The 18,617-nt window shown below is 41.3% G+C and overlaps 1 long non-coding RNA gene across 1 annotated transcript in view; it reads right to left on the reverse strand.

The window, feature by feature from the left end:
- LOC111938296 (uncharacterized) overlaps positions 1–18,617 on the reverse strand; it is a 172,566-nt gene that overhangs the window by 120,336 nt on the left and 33,613 nt on the right. Inside the window, exon 4 of the long non-coding RNA XR_015277052.1 lies at positions 6,415–6,520. This is a non-coding gene — a long non-coding RNA (uncharacterized LOC111938296). The remainder of the gene's footprint in view (positions 1–6,414; positions 6,521–18,617) is intronic.

The following is an 18,617-nucleotide window of genomic DNA, read 5'->3' on the forward strand; positions in this document are numbered from 1 at the left end:
ATACATTTTCTTCATTCAGCACAGTCCTCCTCTCATACCTCTATGGAAATATATATTAAATAGCCTAAGTTTCTCAAGTATAATAATTCACTTGTAAACTTCTAGGAAATTCCATTATCACAAGCCCTTCTTTAATTTAGCTTCACAACATCTGGTGAACACAACAATGCCACTAGCAAAAAAAAACCAAAAAACAAAAACCTTTCAAGTTCAACTTCTAGCAGGATTTTGGGGAAGATGGAGAGAAAGCTGCAAACAATCCCAGGAATTCCAATATGGCTAGAAACACTTTATATCTGTTAGGACAGTTGATAAATTGGTAGCATGAGGAAGAAGCCAGATTGGTCAAATGGAGCACAAAGGCCTTAATTTTCCATTGACAAAACTCCTGGTGTTCAATGAGGCATCATTGGGATTCCAAGTCTTGTTGATGGCAGGTTGAAAAGTTTGCCATAAAGATTTTCTTCACATCTTGATGCTCCCAGAAATGCTCCCACAAAGAAAATGCTCATGGTGGGACTGGGCCAACTTCCACCCCGCCTTGGGAAGTGTTTTACCACTGCCCCAGTCCTGTCCTGTTCCTAACTGACAGCCCCAGTGTTAAATGCTTTTCCTCTGCAGCAATAATTCATTAATTAATTTTAATTTAACCCACACTATGGATGTTAAATATGAACAAAAGCAGGGAGCACAGTGCCTGTGGAAAAGCAGGATGTGTAACTTTCTCAGTCTCACCTGAGAAGCCTGGGAAATCATAAGGAGGAATTAAAACAATTCTCAGAGACAGAAGACAGCCTTGCAGGTGCTGTTTGTCACTTTCTTGTTTTGTTGCAAGAGGAGGTCGAGGGGTGGTGTACCCCACTGACCAATGATGGTGATGTGTTAGTTCACTGACCAATAAGAGTTTTACCTTTCTGGACTTTCATGTATTGGTCTATAAAAGATCTGAGGTAATAAACCTTAAGAGCTCTCCTGTTCAACTCACAAGAGAGTCTGTGTCATTTTTCTTGTCGTTCCCAACAGAGCAGCACACACCACCCTTAGGAGTTTAAGCAAAATTCAAGCTTATATCTGATCCAACCTTCCAGCTGCAGAAGAAAAAAACAGCTTGGTGTTCCACACAGTTCCTTTAAAAAAACACTCATAAATACAGAAATATGAATTAATGGTTTTCTGCTTATCTGTTAGTTCAGGGGTTGTTCAGTCTTCCTGGCCAGGACAGTTCCATATACATTTAAAATATCAATCTAATCTGCCCAAAGAGCTATTGATTTATCAGCTCCATCTCGGTGTCGTTATTGAATGTCTTCAGAAATCTGCCAAATATGTCTATCCTTTCCACTGCTTCTCTCAGTCCTCCAGCCTCAATGTCAGCTCATCTATCGATCCTAAAGCAGTTCTGCTCTTCCAGTCTACTGCTCTCCCTCCTCTCCTCCTATTGTAGATGTGCTCATAATTGGTGCATAAAATTTAAGGATAGTACTTGTGCTCCTTCCCCAACAACATTCGGCTCATCAGTCCAGTTCCTCTGAAATAAAACTTTTGAAATGAAAACAAAAGGGAGAAGAGATTAACAAAAAAATATTTTATAAAATATGTGAAATAAAGAAGAAAGTGTATCTTTCCTTGGGGTGTATTTCTATTATAATTTTAATGAGTATTCAGACGAGTAGCCTAATTTTTCTGGAGATTCTGGTCCTGCAAAAAGTCAGAAGAAGTTCAGAACATCCTGCAGCCTTCCTTGCACAATTCCAGTTCTGTGTGCTAGAGCCAATCCCATCCTTTGTCCAGGAGCCTGACCCAAGGCCCTTTAAGTAGAAATCTCTGGAGATAATCATGTTTCTGTCCACACTCTACATTTACAGATCAATTCTGAAAAGACACTTCTGCCACAATTCAGGCAAAATATGCAGAAAATCCACCCAGTGATGGCTTGAGGAACAGTCACACATTCATCCAGCGATTGGCTGCCATTTGTGACTGCAATTAATCTTTAATTAATGATCATTCCCCACTTGCCCATGTGTTCCAGTCACCTACTTCTCCCCTGACAAGCTCCTGCAGGAGCACAGGGCAGAGAGGGGAGCTGTCACTTGTTTCCATCTGTGCTGCTTTGTGAAGTCAGTGACATCTTGCAAACTTGACACAGCAGCACAACCCAGCAAGCCCCAGCAGAAACGAGCAGCTCCCACCCCCAGGATGTTTTCATACATTATTCTGCTGAGAACAGACAGGGCACTCAGGGAACCAGCTGACAGGCAAACAAACCCAGCTTCACCTCTCTTTCCACATTTCTCTCTAATGTTTAATGCTTGGCTTCATTAAGAGCCCGAAGTCTTTAGAAATTTGAATTTGGTTGACCAGATTTTTCATTTGTGGGATTTCCTATGAGCAAATGCCATGTGAAAGCAGACATCAAGGAAGAATTTCACAAGCCTGTTAATTATTCTGCCTGCAAATATGCAGAGGGACAACAATCCCTTGGGTCATCTCCCCAGCAGCCTGTTACTAGAAGAACATGTACTTGTGGGGAATGTTAAGTCAGGCAGGCAAAGTGTTGGTGTAATTGCTGTGTTTGTTCAAGGACAGCAAAGACTGTGCCTTACCATGTCTGCTTGGGGGAGTAAATAAACCAAAAAGCACCTGGAGCTGCTGGGATATTTTCTAAAGAAAAACAATAAATTTGATTATATTACAGAACAAACAGTTATAAAACTGAAAAATGAATCAACTGTTTTTACCTCAGTAAAATGTAAAGCACTCGGGAAATAACTGTTGGTATTCAGTCTCATCCATGTGTATTTAGAATTTCCTCAAAAACCTTCACTAAGGATACTGTATCAGGTTTGTGTTTTTTCTTTTCTCAAAATCAGTGAAGTTATACTGATGGAAATTTTAAAGAAGACTCAGGTGTATAAAGATTAATTTCTCCAACATAATCATGTCACTAGGAATGCAGATTTGAATAATTCCTTGAAAAGCAACTTTGTGTAGCTGTAGCTGTAGAGGATGTGGAACTTAAAGCTATAAGAGTATGTTTAAAACAGTGTGGTTTTCTAATGTAAGAAAGGTTGTAAGCTGTATTTATAAGCTCTGCCATCTGCAGAAATCCTGTGCTTCACTGGGATATACATGGAACACTTTGCAGGATCAAACTCCCTATCAAGTATTTTATGCAAATAAATAAAAAACTCTTTGCTCAGAATCTTGCAGTCTGTGGCAGAACTGAAACCTGAAACTGGATTTGCCAAGCCCAAAGTTTATTTTTGTTGCTATATCACCTTTCTATTTTACTAACTAAACTTCTTCAAGTCACTGCACCTTCCTAGTTTTAGCATAGAAATTTCAAAACTGGAATACAGTTCCTTGAGATGCAAGACTTACAAGAGGAGTAGCTGCCTCTGAAAAAAGGAAAGTGAGGTTTGCATGGGATAAACCTTTTGTTTATTTTTTTTCTGGACTCTAGGACTTGGTAGGAACATGCCCCAAGTGAATTTCCCTGTTATTGTAAGGTAATGCAGCTAATGCTGCAAACCTGATTGGACATGAGTACAATCAATAGAGATAAGCAGAAGCAGCAGCCAGATTTCTTGAATAAATGAATTCTTGCAAGTTACTTGCTCAGCTGCTCCATCAATGACAAAACTCCCATCGATTTCAGTGGGAAGTAGGATCAGGCCCTGATTTCTGACACTGCTGCTGCCATTAGTCTGTTATATAACAGGTGATATGCAATTAATTATAATTTAAACTACACATATTTTTTTTTAAAAAAATCAACCTGTTCCTTTGTCCCCAAACTTCCATGGTCCACTGCCCTACAATTATTAATTTTTCCCAAAACTATAAAGCAACAGAGCAAAATGGCAGTGCCAGCCCTGTGGTTCAGACCTCACAGACCAGATTAATAAATTGGATATGGGCATTGGAGTATTTCAGGAGTGCAGTAAGTTACAGACCAAGGACTTTCCTTTGGGTGCAATTTTATGTTCCTGTTTCACACAAAAGTAATGTATTTATTCCAGGATCTTTGTGAAAGTGAAAAAGAGAAATGAAACTCCCAGTTACTCAACTGGCTTAGTGTAAAGATCAATTCCCTCACCTTACAGGTCAAGCATCCTTGGGGCTGGAGAAAACCTGTGCCCTGAAACTGCTCCTTCCACAGAAGCAGGATGCAAACACAGACAACAGCTGTAGGCTGAACAGCACCTACCTTTGTGGACATAACTATGTAGAGTAAGAAAGGAGTTTCCTTCTAGAACAAAGAAAGTTTCTCTTGCTTTCTCTCCCTGCCAGTGAAAGCAAGTCCAGCCTGTGACTGCTCACACATTGTGCTGCAGGTAGAGTGGCACATTTGTGTGAAAAGGAGTGTAAAAGAAGAGAGGGTGTTATTCTACCTGCCCAGCTGATGACTAATGGAATAAGAAGGGATTGATGTAAAGCCATGTTATCTTCTCAAGAGAGAAAAAGAAACCCCAGAGAGAAAGCTCCAAGTCACACAGAAGTTCAGAGCTGAGCTTCAGAACAAGTTTTGAAAGCACTCTCCTCCCTCTGGCTGATGAAGAAGCATCTCTGTGACAGATGTAGAAATCCACCCCCTGGAAGATCAAAGATAATGCACTTTTCAGCTGCCCAACACCAGGCAGCCACCAGAACAAACCTGGAGCTAACATGGGACTCCCAAGGAACAGGGAACAAGAGAACAGCACTGAGGGACCAGCAGAATGTTGGGGGAACAGAGAAAGACACTCCTTAGTGACCAGTCTTGTGTGATCAAGTAAATTTTCACTAAAATTCGTTTAATATTATTGCATCAAACGCTGCAGCTGATTAAAAACAAAACAAAACAAACAAACAAACCAAAACCCACAAAAAAGCTTGCCCAAAACAAAGTCCAGCAAACCAAACAAAAAACCCCTTAGGTCACACATTTCAAAATAGCTCTACATCAGAAAAACTGTTTTCAAGTCTTTGGCAAAATCCCCATCAAATTCCTTAGAAACTGAATTTGGCTAAAGATGAGAATTTCTGAGAATCTTTTGACATTCATCAAAAGATTTTTAGAGATACCCAAGACTAGAAACTTAAATTTTGGTACTAGTTTTAAAGCCATTTGACATTTCCTTCATTCTTCTTATTGTTTTTTCTTTTAAAGCTATCAGATCTTGCTAGGAAAAAATCAACTGGAGGCAATGTGAATGTGAAGTAAATGGGGTACAAAAATAGAGGCCAATAACATACTTTGTACTATCCCTGGGGCACAAGAAGATGTGTTCAGCAGTGTTTGGATTAAAAATAACATTTTGAAGTAATATGAATAACCCAAACACATCAAAATGCAGTTATTTTAATTCACAGTTTTAATGGTTTTATTTATTTCAATTAAACCATGATGTCTCTAGTCCATTACCTAGTTAATAATGTGAATTAGAGAACGTCAGTTAACACTGGTGTTTGCAATTTCTCTAAAAGTGTCCAGCACCCATTTATCAGGGAAGGGGTGTTGCTGGCATGGAGAGATTCAGCAATGGTCTGACCTATGTTTATCACATCACAGGCCAGCTTTTGATCCTTTTCTTTCCTCCTCATCCCCCCCCAGGAAAAGGACCAATTCTAAAAGCAATTCCATTGTTTCAGAAAAAAGAATTCCTTAAGGATTAAGCATGATCAAGCAATACTCTTAAAAACACATCTGCTTTTGTCTACACAAACCAATATTCTGTTTAAGGTTTTGCTAAATGCTGTTCACAGACTTTCCTCCAACACACACTGATTTTTTGCAACCTGCTGGAAAGGTTTAGCTCCAGAACAGGTGCTTTCTTTCAGAGAGTTTGTAAACAGCCTTATCTACCCTCTTACCCTGGAAAGGAAAACATAAAAATTCAGTGGGATTGGAGTAAAAAGTACAGTTGTGAGAACTCAGGCTACCTGAAGAAAGTACCTACATGAAAATCATGGAGATGCAAAGGCTTTCTGCACAGCTACGCTTTTTTATTTGGGTGGTTTTTTGAGCTTCTGGAACCCCACTCTTGGTTATACAAGAAAACAGATACTTGTTTTTTAATGTATTTTTTTTTTTTACCCTGAATGAAAGACTTTTGAGGAAAAATTTACAGTAGAGATATATTTAATTGTGTAGAAACTGATTTTAATTTACTTTCTGCTGTGATGTACAAAAGCAGTGCTCTCCACTAGGGGCAAGAGGATGCAGGAAGGGCTCTACATAACACAGTCACGTGTACAGGAAAGGGAAAAGAATTGAGACAAGAGCTTGAAAACCTTATGGCACTTTTTGGCAGGCTGAACTTGTGCATTTTGTGACTTGAGCTTATTTTTTCAGACACACTCTTTACATGCTGTTTCCTCCTTTGTAATTATTATAGCCTTAACCCACAAACAGTTCCTTTGCTTTACCTTTTTCTTGAGCAGGCAAGAAATTGAAATGGGCTCAGAGGCTCCTGGTGGAAGCCACACATCTTTTCTGTTTGTTCATCTCTCCTGATGTTCGTCCTCTTTGAGCCTGTGAAGACACAGAGAAAATGGAGGAATTGTCCAAAAAGGAGAAGTTGTCATTTATCTCCACCTATTTGATTCTTTGAAACATGAGAGCAGCATTAAAAATGGATCTATAACCTAGAGATTACCAGGAATTACAGAGAGTGGGTGTGAGTTTTCTCTCCATCACCCATCCTACAGCCTTGGGAGAGTTCATGCTGTTTCTACCCCTTGTGTTCTGGTTCATGAAGTCTCCTCCCTGTGCTTTTTTCTCCATGGACTCTCATATCCACACACACTCATTTTGCCCTCTGAACCGAAGCAATGACCCATTCCTTGTGATTAAATTAGCGTAAGTAATAAGATATCATAGAGCTGATTGATTTCCCCAGCAATAGTTATTAACCAGCTCAATTCAGAGGAAAGCAGAGCCATTATTCTAAACATTGATTCCTGGACAGAACTGCAGGAGAGGAGCGTGCTCAGATCTATGGAATGTGCATGCAAACAAATCTCAACCCAAAAGCAGAAAAAGTGGAAGTTTCCAGTCCCAGCCAGGAGCAGAGTCAGGTTCCCCTTAGAAAACAAGAGGTGTGTTGGCTGATAAAGGGGACTAGGTGCAACATGTGCTCAAGTTGCCCCTATCTTGAATTTGTTTCAAGGCAGCAGAGGCTGAAATTTGTTTCAACAAGTCAGTAACCACTGGGGATTCAGGATAACCAGACTGGGGAGTTTCTCCTATTTCCTCATGGCTCTCTTTTCTAGGAACAGCTGGCACAGCTGCACCTCTCCTACAGCCTTGGTTGGTCCAAGCACAAGGACTGGGAACACCAACTCACTACTTGCCCTCTCTTCTTCTGCACCCACTCCTCCAGCATTTTTTGTGATCCAAACCCTCCTGGAAGTTCCTCCTCCTTCTTCAGCTTAATTTCCCAGCTGCTCTCTGCAGGATTTCATGTTGCACATCACCACAGTGCAGAGGGCTGGGGGCCAAATTCTCAGTTCACTCAAAAGTAACCACGTTAGCGCTGCAAGTCAAGAAGCCCAGATTGTTCTGTTGTATTCAGTGTCCCAAGACAAAAGAGAACCAAATTACTCTGGAAGTTCCTGACTGTGCCCAGAGCATGGGCTTCCTGAGCCAGGATTTTGTTGTGTTCCACAGCCCTATAGAGATTTTTCTTCTGTGACACAATCCAGCAGGTTTTGGGCCCATGTGAACTCTACAGGATCTGTGCCGTGCTATGGGCAAAGAGCTGCACAGCTTAAATCCATTTTTAACAACTTCTGTTTGTTTTGACCTTTTTCAATGGTTTCTCTCATCTGAAGCCCTCCTGGGCCTTGTAAGGCAGCTGGAGCTTACCGTGTGGAGGGGAAAGGTAAGTGTATTAACTGACACAAAAATTACACAGTGTGGGTAACCTGAGGAAAGCAGACTGGTGTGAACTGCAGAAAAAATCCTTGGTAGAAGTCAGGGGAAGTTCGTGGAGCCAGTGAATGAAGCAGTCATACATCCAAGCTATTAGAAACACTAAGTATCAACAAATAGCCCCACAGTAGTTCAATTTACTGCCATCAGTTTCAGTTCTGGCCCAAATAGCTCTCCCCTCTCCTGGAATTCAAAATGAGATGTATTACACTTTAAAGAATCTGTGTGAGTATATGTGTGCCTATGGGACTTTTTCAAGTCACTTATTTGTCTGAATGCCATTGATTTTTCTCCTAATTGTTATTCACTATGCTAATTTCCCTCACAAATCTCACATGCTATTGATCAAAAAGTAATAAACTCTCCAGCAAACAAAACAAGCATTATTGCAATGTTGGGAAAACATCATTTAATATCAATACCATATTTACAATTATCTTTAACCCAAATTTCACCCGCAATGCAATGCATAATCAAAATCAGAGAGCTACGGGCAAAAGGGTACTATTAAAAACTCCCACTAGAATATTTTCTAGTAGATTATAAGAAGAAAGGCTGAAACAGGATAATCTCAAACAGTTTAAGATATACAGCTAATGCTAGAAATAAATGCTGCTGAATAAAGTGTATTCTCCTCAGTCCATCTCCCTTCTCATTTTGGAGACAGTCACGATGCAGATAAAACTAAAGAAATGGCAGCATCAATTCCTGTGCCAAAATATCAACCTATGGAGAATCAGGCCTCATTTAAACTGTGGTTTCTGAATTTCATTTTATCTTTTTGATAAGGACACACTGGATTCAATCCAGTTTCTAGCACATGCCTGCTGGTTTTCCTCCCCTTGAGTGGTAATGGTAGTAGCAACAAAGGTAGGAATTTATGATCATTGCAGTCCTGAATCTTGTTCCAAACATTATGAAATCCCCCAAGCTATCAGTTTTCCTTTTACCCCCATAATTTTCTGAATTCTGCCTTTAATTTTCTTCATGTTAACTTGAAAACTATTACTCCTTTTCCTCTCTACCGTGCTTGCAATGCAAACTCCAGGCAAGTTACTGCAAAGTCAATGAACTCAACCTGGTGAGTAAAGTAAGGACTAAAGAGAAGATCAGGCCCTGAAGGGGACCTGAGAACCAACCCAAATTTAAGTCAGATATTTATTTATCCAAATAGAACACATTTAGCTCTTCTTTTGTTTCCTTTATCCCCAAAGTATTTCTTGGTAGAAAATAGATAGTTCATGTTTCAGCTCACTTCATCCATTTGTGATGAACTCAGATAGGATCTTTATCCTGCACTGGCTGTAGTGAACTGGGTTTGGCTGCTGACTGCAGACAAAAAGGCATCACTGGAAGCAGACACAAAATAAATCTGAAAGGCTGGAGGGCAGGGAAGCTGGGAAGGGCAAACACACATGCATTGGATGCCAGGAGCACGACACATAGTTGTGGGGAATTCAAAGTCTGATTGAAATCCCACAAGATATTTTTATTTGGCACCATGGATCATCTTTAATTTCAGCATGAGCATGGTGTCTCATATTTGGGTCTGCATCTTCGAAATTCATAGAGCTCTTGTGCTCCATCTCAATCCTACTCTAAGGGAATCTAAGGTTCCCTGTTATTTTCCTTTAGTTTTCTCTCCCTGCCCTTTCTGGACACTTTAAAATCTCTCCTTTACTAGTCCAAGCACACTCAGATTCAAGGATATTATTTCCAAGCTGCATATTTCCAAGAGCTACATGTCACAGAACGTGACGAACACAGAAATCTGTAGCGTGGATGGATTTGTGAAAGAAGAGCTTTTGAGTGTGGCCTGCCATTCAACTCTGCACCTGGCAGAGAGGGAAAACAATCCCAGCGAGCCAACTCAAACAAAACAAAAAGCAGGAATGGAATCAGCAATCTCAGGGCAACTCTTGCCACAACCCTGCTAAAGTTTCACGAATCCCACGTTCCCTGCAGCTGGAAGAGCAGCCAGGTTTCTGTCACTAACCAAAGCCACCAGCATTTCTGTGACTGGTCACCTCCAGGCTGGGGATTATTGAGGTAAGGGGCCAGCTCCCTCGCTGGTGTAAAGTGGCATTGTGCCAATCATGACACACCAGCCAAGGATCCAGTCCACGATATTTTGCATCTTAATAGGCAGACGTGGAATTATTTTGTCTCTGCAATTATTTCTGACTAATTCCTGCCATTATACCTCTTTACATCCAGCACACCCCTGGGGGAAAGTAGATGATTTGTCTGGTGATATCAAGTTAAGATGCCAATCAAAACAGGGGTTATTAATATAACACTGAAAAATATATCTAATTAATTTAATAGTATTTAAAATCCACATTCTGCTCCGCACACACCCACTCCAGTAGTATTTTGAAAATAAGTCAATTTTTGGAACAATCTGAAAACAGTGATATTAATAACATTCAGTAAATTGATGGCACACCCTTCCTTGGATGGCTATGTTCACTCCTCACTCCATTTCAAAACCAGATGTAGCGGAAATAAGCAGCCCAAGAATGGAGAAGGAAAGACTTTTTGAGATTCAGGGAAAGACTTCCATATGATATTGGTGAAAGAACTTGATTTAGTGAGAAGATCAGGAAGAGTGAGCAGCAGAGAGAACAGCACATGTGTTCTTTTTTACCCTTATGAAACAGAAACAAAGAAACAGCAGGTAAAGATGAATGAAAACAAATTCAAAACCAATAAAAAAAAAATAAATTCTGTTTCCTGTGCAGCCCACGACCAAGTTATGGAGTTGATTGCTTCATATAAATTATCACTGATTTAAGTATTTATAAAGATCCAAAAAGGATTAGTCATTGGCATTGATAATCAAAACAATACGTTAAAATGAAAACTTAAAAATATGGTTGGACAAATGCCAATTATTAACTGCCTGAGATAAAAATACCTCACTCGTGCAAAATGCAATTCCCTGGTTCTAGGGTATCATGTAGGGTTTCTTCTGAAGTGTCCTGGCTGGCTACTGATGGAGGCAGGATATGGGATCAGAAGGCTTATGGATCCCATTTGCTGAAGCAACTCATCATTTCTTATTTGGTGATTCAGGGGGCAGCAGGTGAAGTACTGCAGGGGTGCCCATCAGGCACTGAAACAGGCATGAGGAGCATTCTGAGCAGAGATTAGATAAAGGGTAGATATCTAAGAATAAAATGTTCCTTTTTTGGTTAAAAAAAATTTGTGTTCCACATAATGGAGGAAGCTGAGGAATGTGTGTGCTGTGCTGGTGCTCCTCAAATTGTGTCTAGTCATCATCTTGACCAAAATTTGCTAGATACCAGCTCCATTTCTGAGCCTTCCTTAGGTGATAGCAGATTCTCATTATGAGATGTTATTCACTGAAAGGTTTAAACGTGGCTAAAACAGTTTGTGGTAACCTTTGCTTTGAAGATCCATACTGTGTGTTCAGCCACTGAGGGTCACCCTCAGAGCTGGGTGCTGCTCAGCAAGGTTTCCATCACCCAGCCACATCAAAACACTTCCCTCTATCCTGACATCAGAGAACATTTTCTGAAATCCATAGAAGTCAAGGAAAGGGGACACATCCTCTTCTTCTGACTATAAAACACTAAATTCTGCTGCACAAGGCCACTGAGAAATCACATTCCTTCAATTTCCCAAATCCTCTTGTCTCCCTTGCCTTGAAGCTGTAACATGTCCACAGTCACCCCTGGTACAGAGTGTGGGGCTGTTTTTTCTTGCTGGACCAACTTATTCTATTTTTCCACTCCAGGTTCAGTCCTCCTTGGTCAAAAGTTATCTTCAACATAGTTTAATAGCAAGAAACATTCCGCAAAGGCTGCAGAGCATTATTTTGTTCTTAACATACTGGGAAATGAAGTGTGTGGGTTTTGGATTCTAGGATCCAGACCATCTGTTAAACCTATCAGAGGTTTGAATTCTAATTTGCTGTTGATTTAAAAATAGTCCCAGCATTACCCTGTCATTTTCTGTAAATTATATATTATTTAGTTTGCCATTTTTAAATATTATAGCGTCGTCTTTTCTCTTCTCTTATGGTTTAATTTAGATTCCTTATCATCTGTACTGGTACCATTCTTCCCTCCCAGTAACTGATCCTTGCCTCTGTTCTGTGCCAGGGAACCCACCTCACTACTCACAAGCTGGCTCAGAAAATGATGCTAATGTTATAATCTGAACACAACCTTATAACAGCTTCAAGATGCCATCTCTGTATAAAAAGCAAAAACCAACAAAAATTCATTTATTCCATTTATTTCATCAGTTTACCTATAGCTACCACACTAATAATATGCCTTGCAGCGTTACCACTTAAATGACCAGTAATTAAGGTATCACTGCCACTGTAATAAACTGACAAGCTTTGGAAAAATTTTCCTAGAGAGTCACAATCTGTGTTTTTCATTGTGAAGATGGACCTCATTCTCATATTTTATCTTTACCAATGGACTCAGCACATATCATCATGGACTCTGCCACGGCACTGCCTTCTCAGTCCATCCCACAAGGTTAAATATGACCTATTTTCTCAGACTAAACTCTAGGGCTTCACTTTGCCACTAATGAGGGTGCAAGAAGTTAGTCCTGCCCAATATAATCCTGGCTTTTTCTGCTGAAAGGGCCATCAGCTCAAGCAACAAGAACCTGATGGCTCAGTTTCACTGCAGGTTACCTGGATGCTCCTTTAAAGCTCTTTAGAAATTCCTTTTATTTGTATTACACACATCACAGGGATGGAAGTTGCTGTTCTCAAGCTCTGTTTGCAGCAGGGTCTGACACAAACTCATGCCACAAACAGGGGCAGAAGCTGGAAATGATTTAGGTTTAAGTAAAACCTGACTGTGCAGCTGCCCATGGGCTCAGCTGAGAGAGGGGTGGTACAGCAGCGCTCTGTGGAGATCAGGATTTTTTACATTTCCTTCTTGTCTAACCCCAGCCAGGGAGAGACACACCCAAGGTCCACATTTGACAGTCTTCCTGCAAACAGTGGCATACACAGATATTTTATTGCCTGGCACATTCCTGCCCCCTCACTTCAGACTCCAGCTAGGGAAGAGCACTTGGCACAAATGGGAGTATGTGCATGCTCTATCTTATTAATTATTTGTAAAACACACACGTCTAAAGCAGTGATTCTCAAACATGGCCAGTGTACAATAAATTTATTTCTCATTGCACAGTTGTATTTTGGTTTAGCTATCAAAACTGCAGCTGTCATGAATTTGTGTGGCTGCAGATGCGGCCACATTAAAAATGAATTGTGTGCAGTGGGTGATATAAATGAATTTACAGACTGAGCAGGGTGGTGGACAGACAACAGGTGAAGAAAAGAAGAAAAAAAGTAAAAAAAAATAAAGAAATAACAATCTAGCAATTCTTGGGATTCTATTTAATGCTTAAGATGATGATTTTTATTTTCTTTAATAGCTATCAATCCCAAACTAAGGCATCTTGGAGTTATCATCCCTGCAGGTACAGAGCCAGCTCTAGCTCTCAGGCACACTGAAACCAAACTCGACATCTGTGCAACATTCACTGCAGAGAACTGACCTACTGCAAACTCTAATCCTCAGGGTAGCTCTATCCCTGACATCTAAGTTCTCTAATTAAAAATGTCTAAAAATCATCAATAATCAAACTAAAGAGATATTATTAGATGCAAAAGCCATCTTAAGCCCCTCCACAACCAAACTAAAACACTCTCAAATGTCAGTACCCTTAAAGGTTTGACAAATTTGTCTCATGAGAGTTTATAATGGTTTATAATTCAAAAAACTTTTCCTATCTTAAGAATTATAGAGTTTAATCCTTTCAAATTGCAAAGATCAAGAGTCACACTTTGGTCCTCTTTTCTAGGGCAGGTTTAGAGAGGACATGTGTGTTATTACATGAAGTGTTTTGAGGATTACAACCAAAAACTATCATCTACTGACCCTAGCACTGGGAATGCCAAGAATTCCTGCCACTGAGTCTTAGTCACAGAACCTCTGGACTGCAGGCAAAGATTGGTGCACCTCCCAGAAGTTCAAATTGCCATATTTTTCCACATAATTTTAGATCTCCAGTTACAGATTTGAAGACTCTCAACTCATTCTCCAGCCTCTCTGTCTTTCCACGTCATGGGAACACAAGGCAAGCTGGCAGAAGTGCTTGTCCACATTTAATGAAGATGCATTTGGAGTCAGGACAGAATCTTCTAGGAAATGTACACAAGGAATTCAGCAGGGCTGGTCCCTACTGTGCTTCTGTGGAGCTCACTTGACAAGATACATCTGTGTTGACAAAGAAATTACCAGGGAGAAATCACCTGGAAGACTGGAAAAAAACCAGCAAACTGGAAGAACCCAAAACAAGAGCTGCACAGATAATGAGGGCAAGGAAAACCAGCCCTGCAGCAATGAAAAGGACGGGGCAGCAACTTTTGCAGAGAAACAAACAGGGCTTTACCAGCTTTCCTGACCAGTTTTAATTCCCTCCATGGATCAACCCATCCTTACAGTGGCTTCCGAGAACACTTGGCGTGCCAAGCTGCATACAGAAGGCTGGACCAGTGAAAGCCCCAGGGACTGGAGCTTGGCAGGGTAGCTCTGATGAATGCTGTGCCCAGGAGGCTCAGCCCTGTCCCACCGAGCTGGGGTGGGCTCCAGCAGCCACCCCCACCCTCATTCCTGGGCTGCTATTTGCCTAAAGTCACAGGCAGACACAAGAGGGCTGTGGTAACACATGGTGGTGGTGGCCTCCAGCAGTCTCTTTAAACCATAAGTGTACATTAAGACTTTGTTTTGGCCAGACTCTCCTTTGGGTGGTTTATTTTTACTACTTTTTAATTACTCTAATTGAAGGGGGAATATTTCCCTACATTTCTGCCATTCGGCCGCTTCACCTCCTCCCACCCACTGCTCCCTTTGAGTCTGTGCCTGCAAACACCACTGTTAGTCATATTTCTGTGTGAGGGTGAAGCCTGCTCGGGCCTCCCCCCTCCCTTAATTCTGTTGGAAAATAGAGAACAGATGAATTTCATTAACTCCCTCAGCTTGTAGGTTGGCACACCCTACGACTCATAAACACAGGGATTAGCAAAGTCCTTCTAATAACCAGAGGAGCAAAACAAAGATCTGTCCACTCTTTGTTTGAGGGATTTTGTGTTTACAAAGGAGAGGGGAGCATAGGGGAGCAAACCTGCTGTTGAGCCCTGTTGGAAGGAGAATGACTCAGAATAAGGAGAAAGGTTTTCCTCACACTCAGATTTCAAGGCAGTCACCTCCAGGTAAAGGCTGAGGCCACGACACCTTCACAACCCTTCACAAACGTTTGAAAAGACTGATCTAGAACATCCTTTTTTTGCTGGAAACCACAGCTAGAACCCAGACCTGTACTGTAGTCTTGCTAGGTAATTAACTGGAATGATTTAATTGCTTCTGTGTATGCACTGAGCTGAGCAGCACAGAGCAGCACTGCCCATTCTGGCAGATGAGGGCAGGTGAGAGGCCTTTGAGCTCTGGGATCTGCTGGAAAGGAGCAGGCTCTTCAGAGTAACTCAGGAAGCATTCAGCACCTGCTCTGCTAACGCAGAACAGGCTTCCAAATCCCCTGCAGATTTTTTGTTCAACATTTGATACCCATTTTTCACATCCAATTATTAATCTGCATATACTGAATTCTTTGGTTTCTGCAGATCTGCCTGATTATTTAAGCCCTGAAATAAGAAGGCAGAAAATGAGAGAGAAAATGAAGATCTGATTCCCAGATGGATGCTAAAACAGGGAGGGAGGTGGGGGCACACAGACTACGTCATTATAATTCAGGATATTTATTTCTTGTTCTGCAGTCTTACCAAATAAGAATTTGGATCAGAAGAGGCAGGGTAGCTTGGGATTTAGTAGTGATTTCTGTGAATGACCATAATTATTGCAAGTTCTCAATACCGAAGCCTCTCATTTCAAGGTCTTCCCCATCCTGTTATTCAAAACAATTGGCCTCAGTTTGCATTTCAACTCTTAGAGTAAGAACCACACTTTAACAAATCTAACATGGCTGATATAATGGAATACCTTTTATTTTTAATGCCACCAGGATGTGCTGTAATGGACACTCACAAAAATAATGAAAGTGAAGAAGGGTAAAACACAATCTGAGAGGTCAGTCTGTAAAAAGACACTTCTATGCATAACCTCAGGTCCTTCTGGCCAGGAGAATAAAACTCACAGTTTTTTGTGTACATCTGTCTTTTTACTAATGTCTTTTGTATTTTCACCCTCCCTTCCTCCCCCTCCCCCAAATGAACAAGTCTATTCCTCTTTTAAAAATGTTTTCATTTTCTGATAAGGAATCAGATCCTGAAAAGGTCAGAAGCAGTACCAGCAGATTAGTAGGTGCTTCCACTGATTGCAACTGGGTTATGCAAAACACATCTCATTTCCTTTGAGCTCTCAAGCCAAGGTTTGAATACAGAGAGTGAGCAAATATAGCAGCACAGCTGCTTTAAGCTTCCTCCGATGCTCACTCATAATGCACAAGTGGTGCTCCTGCACCGAACTGTGCTGCGATCAAAACCAGCTGATCCTGAGTTTATCAGGACTCCACTGTTTAAATTGCACTTGAGTTTTTACATTTTCCCCTGGCATGTTTTACAGGGCCCTTGTAAATCGGATAAAATGCTGGAGCAGCTATAGCTAAGTGCTGCTAATGCGTCCCTGCACAATTTTTTCCTGGTGCTCTCCACTGCCTCGTGTGGTCCTTGGGGCTGCCTGCCTCTAACTCTGCTCTAAAGAAATCATCCATCCTGTTCATTCCTTGCTTCTGTTGCTCAGAGTTGGACACCTAAAACACCCTTCACGTGCACATCACAGAGTGCTTATCACTCATTAACAGCAAATGACAGAAAAGAACTTAAATTGCAAAGCAGGGCAATTTAATCAATTCTTTAAGACTTGATTTAACACACTTGGCAACTCAAAACAACAATGTGGGCAGAAACCACTGTTAGATGAATTCAATTTCTTTATCCTGTCAGAGATGCAGAAAATGGTGGGTGTGAAGGCCTCACTAGCTAGATGACAGATAAGGTTGAACTCACACACTGGCTCACCTTGAGTAGTTTCAGGCCACATACAGCCAGCTTAATTCATGGAAAAGATAACAATTTTTAGTTCTGAGCTTTAGAAAGTCTGTGTTAACAACTGCCTAAGAAACTCTGAAGTGAGTGTCTAAGATCAGTTTCCAATCTCCTGAGCCTGCCTGGCTGCCTGTGGACGCAGCTCACTGAGCTCCCCAGCACGGGATGTGAGCCCATCCCTTCTGCAGAACGGGCTCAGGAGAGATTTCCTACTGACCTCGTGGCAAGTTCTGATCTGATGACCACGTGCCTTCAGCAGAAAGCAGCCACGATCTGCAGTGTGTCTAAAGCAGGTGTTAACATCCAGTTCAAACCATGCAGCTTGGAAACTCCCTGAGCATCAGCTGCAGAGAACCTCCTTATAGTGAAAACCCTCTTTGGCTCACAGGAGACTGCAGCAGTAAGGCCAGACCAGAGTGGGGGGTTTCTGATGGCAGCAATGTGAAGCATGTTTTCAAGGCTGTGTTGTGTTCCAGCAGCCACTAACAGCTCCTTTTCACAGGAGCTGCTGTTTTAAGCATGCAGTGATTGTGTCTCTGATACTCCATAACACTAAATGTGTCTGGTTCACCTGCCATGGCAGAGACAACAAGCAAAGCTCTTAAATTGCCCTCCTTGAACTTACAAACCTCTCCAAAGCAACATCTCTGCACATGAGCAGCTTTGCTCCACCTAAAACAGCTCTGCTTATCCACGTTAAGCCTGCCATGCAGGACACCATTTCCTTTTATTTTCTCCCCATAAAAAGTTAAATTATTTAAAAAAAAACCAAAAAACCAACAACAAACAGAAAAGAAACATTTTCTTGAGTGGTTGCAGGTCACTCTGGATCAGTGAGGTTTAACTTTAGTGTGTTGTGATGAAATATTAATACTGAGTCAGTGTGTTTATTTCTTCAAGCGTCTGGAGCCACTGAGTGTTTATGCCTCAAGATTAGCAGGAAGTGTGGCCATGCATAGGAGCCCTCTACTTAGAAAGTCTGAGATTTCAACATTTGAAGACTGTCCACAGCAAATCAGCTGCATCGGATTGTGTCAGCTCTGCTGTGAGACAGAGAGTCGTTCCCATGGGATTTCAATCCCATAACAAACCAACAGATTGTCAGGTTAATAGCAGTGCTAGCAAGGCATGTCTGAGTCCCTTCACTTCTGCTGCAAAGTATTCAGACTTATCTGGAGCAAGCAAAATTAGGACAGGAACTTACTACCAGCAGCCAAGATGGTGAGAGAGTCACAATTTATTCATTGTGACAGCAAATATCCTCTGGTCAGGTATAGCTTGCTTTGTGTTTCAGCATCTAAGACATTACCTGTTCAAAAGAGAGAAGGAGTTTTCCAAGTTTCGAAGAAATAAATGAACTCATCCTATGGTAAATGGACACAGTTTGGCAGGTTATAAAAGCTTCCCCCAGTGCCTCCTGTAAGACTCAGCCGCTCAGAGAGGTGGGGAGGGAGAATTGTTTGCACAGAAGGCCGGGACAGGAGGGCTGAACGAGTGCCAGGAAATCTATAGCCTCCCTCAAAGCCAGCCTGCACCACTTTACTCCATAAACACGAGGGACAGGAAGCC

Source organism: Cyanistes caeruleus, chromosome 16 (assembly GCF_971803275.1).
Source record: "Cyanistes caeruleus chromosome 16, bCyaCae1.hap1.1, whole genome shotgun sequence".
Classification (NCBI taxonomy): domain Eukaryota; kingdom Metazoa; phylum Chordata; class Aves; order Passeriformes; family Paridae; genus Cyanistes; species Cyanistes caeruleus.